Raw genomic sequence first — 5,863 nt, forward strand, 5'->3', positions numbered from 1 at the left:
ACTGTACCATAGCCCAGAAAGTAGTACCCCCTTTTTTATTTTATATGTCTTTTTACTTATTTTTTTATTAAACTTTAGTGTACAAAATCATGGATTTCATTGTCACATGTTTGTAAACATATTCGTTTTATTTTTTGCCATTTTTATTGAGTTATACATTTTCCCTACTCCCCTTCTCTCCTCCCCTCTCCCCTTCCATCCTCCCCCTGTAAACACATTCTTGTATTTTTCTCATATTCACCCCGTTAGTCCTTCATGAATCTGAATTCCAGTGTTGTTGTTTTTTTCAGTTTTTCCACAACTAAAATCCCCACCATTGTGAACTCATTCATATACTGTACATGCCGAACTTCTCTTCACAATGCTTATGTCAGTCCACCATCCTCCCATAATGGATTCTGTACTGCTGGTTCTTAGCATCTTTGTCAGACTGTTGAGCTTTCTATTTTTTTTAATACCCCATCACTGCCTTAAGCATTTCTTGTACTTCAAGAACATTTCTGTGTGTCCATCTGTGTTTTCTTTTCTATCTCACTCTGTCCCTCCTGCTGAGCACCCATGGGTGCTCAGTATACATTTGCCAGATAAATCCGTCAGAGAGTGTTGCATGCAGGCCATGCTGAGGAGCTTGCTTTACATACCGAGGAAGACAGCAGATACTCACCCATTTGCTCATTTTCATCAGTGGTAGAGAGATTGTTTTCTTTCCTGTTAGAAAAGAACAGTGCTCAGTATGGTGGTGGTGATATCTGTGAATCCAGCACTCAGGAGACAGAGGCAGGGGGCTGGGAATCACTACCTTAGGACTAGCCTGGGCTATGTAGCAAGACTCTACCCTCACCAAAAGAAGAAACAAGCCAAGGCCTGGGAATGTGCCTTCGTGTGCAGGGCCCTGGATCTCATCTACAACCCCTTCAAAAATAAAATAAAAAGGTGAGGACAGTTAGGGTTGCTATACAGAGAAACCCTGCCTTGAAAAGCCATAAACAATAAGGGAACTGAAAGCAAGTGGATACAGGGCTGTGGAAGGTCTTGGGGAGTTGAAAGGATGCTGGGGTGACAGAAGAGACAGGTCAGAGCAGAGAGAAGGGCGGGAAGGGAAGGGAGAAGAAGATTGGAGATCTGTGCACAGCCCCTCTGTTTGGTGGTGCGGGAAGCTGCTGAAGAGCCCATGGAAGAGGCTACTGTGTGGCTATGCCCAGGCTAAGCTGTCTGTGACTAGAGGTGTCTGTCCAGGAGGCCTCCGGCCTTGTGGACCTAAGTTGGAGGGCAGGCTGGAACAGTTTTGGGTCTTCAGGTTCTGAGAACTATTGTAAGCATCGTCCAAGAGAATGAAGAGACGTATGTCTGAGTACAGAATCGGTGTGCCAGCTCTAAGGGACGGCTGGGAAGGGGTGAGCAGAGGATGGGGAGACACGCTCAGTCCTTCAGCCGTGCCTCTTTCCTCTAACCCACCTTCACCTTCAGTGCCGCTGGCACTGCCTTTCAGAACAACATGCCATCATGTTATTCATCCGCCAGCAAGCACCATATACACCCAGCGAGCCGGCAAGATGACTTAGTGGATAAAGGCACTTGCCACCAAGCCCAATAACTTGCGTTTGATCCCCAGAAGCCACACAATGGGAGGACTGACTGTTCTCCTCTGACCTCTACACACATGTCATGGCCCACAAAATTAAAAAAAATTGTAGAAACAAATTTTGGAAAATATTTCTTGTATTCAAAGAGGCTGAACTTTTTTTTTGCTGGACCTTCCAGCAAAGTTAATAATGGGCCTTGAGATCACTTACTATTGGGTGTATGCATGTGTAGTATGTAAGGTTGAATTTTACTACACTTATTTATGTATGTGTGGTGAGCCACTGCCCACACGTGGAGGTCAGAGGTCAACCGGCAGGAACCAGCTCGGCTCTCTCCTCCTACCATGCAGGCCCTGGGGACCAAACTCAGTCATATGCTTGTTGGCAAGCACTTATACCCGCTGAACCATCTCACAAGTCCCTCATGGTCGGTTTTTAAAAATTATTTTATGTATGTAGGTATTTTGCCTGAATGTATATGCCTGGTGCCCTCTAAGGACAGAAGAGAACATCAGATCCCCTGGAACTTGAGTTACAGAAGGTTATAGGTACTAGGAATCAGACCTGGGTCCTCCGGAAGAGCAGCCGGTGCCTTTACCCACTGAACCATCTCTCCATCCCAGTTAGTTTTCAAGTTAAAAAAAATGACATGTATTTATGTGCTAGTATGTGGGTAGGGCATGCAAAGGTCAGAGAATACTTGTAAGAAAGAGATGTCTCCTTCGCCATGTGGGTCCCAGGAATTGAACTTGGTAAGAGCATTTGTCCCCTGAGCCATCTCACTTGCTCCAGATTGCCTTTCTTTTGAAACAGGGTCTCAGTATGTTTTGTATCCCGAACTGGATTTAATACGAAATTCTTCTGCCTCAGTCTCGCAAGTGCTGGAATTCTAGGAGCTTACCAAGACACAGAGCTTCATAAGGTTTTTAATTTGGGAAGGTGGAGGTAGGACTTGGTGAAAGCCACAGGACTAAAGTCCCCTCTGCTTTTCCTCTCAAACCCTGGGGTGACAGAGCAGTTGCTGTCCCATGGCAGGTGAGGATGGGGCTATCCTATCTGTTCATTCTGCCACCTTTCCTCTCACTGTGGTCCCATAATGACTTGACACCTGTGGTATGCAACTGCTCATGTGGACGCAAGGGGAGACACCGGCACATTTAAAGTTTACCTTTAGCTGGAGAAGCTGCCTTTGGGAGTGATGTGTGTATTGGCGGGGGTCCCAGCACCACTGATTATTGAAACAGGGGAAAGATGGACAAGAATTTGCTAGGGGAGTCTGCACTGAGTTGGCTGGTGTCGGTGACATTGAGGAAGATTTTAGACTGGTGGTTCTTTTGTTTTGTTTTTTTTTTTTTGAGACAGGGTTTCTCTGTATTGTTTTGGAGGCTGCCCTGGAACTCGCTCTGTAGACCAGGCTGGCCTTGAACTCACAGAGATCTACCTGCCTCTGCCTCATGAGTGCTGGGATTAAAGGCGTGCACCGGCTAGACTGGTGGTTCTTAACCTTCCTGATGCTGTGACCCTTTAATACAGTTCCTCATGTTGAGGTGACCCCCAACCATAAAATTATTTTCCTGGCTACTTCATAACTGTGATTTTACTACTACTATGAATCTTAATGTAAATACCCAAGTTTTCCGATGGTTTTAGGTGACCTCTATGAAAGGGTTGTTTGACCCCCACAGGTTGAGAAATGCTGCTTTAGAGAAATTTTCTTGGGGCAAAAAGGGTGGCAACTTCATTAAGAGATATTGTTTTGGGGGGCTGGAGAGATGGCTCAGAGGTTGGGAGCACTGACTGCTCTTCCAGAGGTCATGAGTTCAATTCCCAGCAACCACATGGTGGCTCACAACCATCTGTAATGAGATCTGGTGCCCTCTGCTGGTGTGTAGACGTACATGGGGGCAGGGTGTTGTGTTCGTAATAAATAAATAAATCTTTAAAAAAAAAGAGATATTGTTTTGAGGTGTAAATCTGAGGTTTAATCCCAACGGCAAGGGTTGTGAAGACCGGGTGTGGCGGGGAACGGATAGGGATCACTGGGAGTGGGTGAGTGGATGAGGGACCGGTGTCTCTGGAAGGAGGGTGGTGTGGAGGGCAGGGTTAGGGTCTATTATATGATGGGTATGTTTTTTGTTTTGAAAAGCCAACTCAAGCTGCTGACCCTCCTTCTGAGACACAGGAAGTAGAAAAAGAAGATAACGACCAAAAGACAACTGTACTTATCAGCAATTCATATCAGCAGGCCAGGTAGTATGTTTGGGGATTGACTGCCCATATATCACAGGCTAGGACCATTGTACCACTGTGGGTCACTCTGCTCTATAGAAAATTTCTCTAAAGCAGCAGTTCACTCCATTCATCTCAAGTTGAGAGAGTTGTGTCATCACAGGTCACTCTAACTTCTTAGGTCTATTTGCAGGATGTGGATGGTTAAGATGGTTAACATGGCCGTGTTAGACATGAACAATGAAAAAATGAGGCAGCAGTTTGCAAGATGACAGGCATTTGGATACATGCCTAAGTGTAGTGGTTGGGTCAAAGAACAGATGGAGGGAGCCAAGGAACCTACGGGATAAGGAGAGTGTCTTCTTGGGGGAGGCCTGAACTGGTTGAAGAAGGCAGCATCTTAGGAGACTACAGGTCCTTGAGATATGGCCAACAGCAGGCAACCTGGGAAATACAATGGTCAACGTACTCAACTTAGTGGCAAGACACTTGAGGATACATTGGAAATGACCGTTGTCAGGATCAGGGTTCTTTTAGGAAAGGACACTGGGTCTGGTGGTCATGGGGGCCAACCTGGGATTCAAGCACCAAGTCAAACTTGCCAGTCTCCATTCTTCACTTAATGGTGTAGAGAGGAGTTTTAGAGATCGACAGAAGCCAACTCAAGCAAGTTCAGACACATATTAAGCAGAAACGATGTCACAGCCCGTATCACCTGGCAGTTTCAGGGGAGAACTAGGACTATGTCTTCATGCATTGAGAGTTCCTGGAAGAGTCTTTCCTTCTTCCCCCTCTTTTTAAATGTGTTTATTTAAATTTCATTTTACATTCCAACCACAGTTCTCCGCCTCCCCATCCACTCCTCCCAACTGGTAAGGGCTCCCTGTATGTATGTCACCAGGTACAAGCAGTGTTCCTGGTTGCCAGAAGAGGGCGACACATCCCCTGGAATCAGAGTTACAAATGGTTGCAAGCTGGAACCCCAGCACAGGTTCTCTGCAAGAACAAGTACCCTTAACTGTTTAACTCATTCTCCAGCCGGCCCTCATGCTCCCGTTTTTTTGTTTGTTTGTTTGTTTTTATTGGTGTTTTTTTTTTTTTGACACAAGGTTTCCCAGTGAAACCTAAGAGGCTGGGTTGGAACTCATGATCTACCTGCTTCAGCCTCCCAAGGGCTAGATTATCCACCACCTATACCACCAACTGGACTTCTCATTAATTTTTTAACTTATTATTATTATTAATTACATTTTTTCTCTCTCATTCTTGAGTTTCGTTTCATTCAAACTCCAGATCCTGCAGGTGCATGGAACAGGATGCTAGTAGGTAGCTTGGCTTTCAGTTCCCTCAGAAACTAAATCCATCTACAATAAGCCCAGCCCTCCCTTTGGGCCTCCCCGGTCAAGGACTTTGCCTCTCTCACACCGTCCCATGTCCCATCCATTACCCATTTTTCTGTGTCGCTGTTAGAGGCCTGGCTAACACCCCGCCTCCCCCGAACTCCGGGGTGGTCTGACCTCCCAGGAAGGTGACCCAAGCTGGGACATGAAGCAATTTTTTTTTTAATGCAGGTGTCGGACATCCCACCTCTCCCTTGGCCATTGTAAGGCTGGAGCGTTTGAGGCGAAGCCGTGGCCCCCCAACTTTGAGAGGCTAGCTGGACAAGGCCTGGTCTCCACTGACTTTCTTCATCCAGACTGAGCTGCAGCTTTGGGACCACGCCCCTGAACCTCGGGATTAAGATTTCCCAAGGGTGAGTGAGGGCCAGGCCTCTCTTCATTCCCGGCCTTCGGTCTCGATGAGGAACTATGCCCTGGTCCTGATGAGTGTCTCAGGTCGAAATGTCGGGCCGCGAGATCGAGGCAGCTGACCCGCCCCGGCCGCCGTCCGCTTCACCCGCCCAAAGGGTTGAGCTGGTCCTTGAGCGTGAAGTAGTGGGCGGAGCAGCACTCTCTGGACCCGCCCCACGCCGGGTAGACCAATGGAAGCGTGCTGCACAGGGCCCCGCCTACACGGGAGGGGCAGAACTGCGCAGGCGCACGGAGCGCCCG

Source organism: Mesocricetus auratus, unplaced genomic scaffold (assembly GCF_017639785.1).
Source record: "Mesocricetus auratus isolate SY011 unplaced genomic scaffold, BCM_Maur_2.0 Super-Scaffold_100010, whole genome shotgun sequence".
Lineage (NCBI taxonomy): Eukaryota > Metazoa > Chordata > Mammalia > Rodentia > Cricetidae > Mesocricetus > Mesocricetus auratus.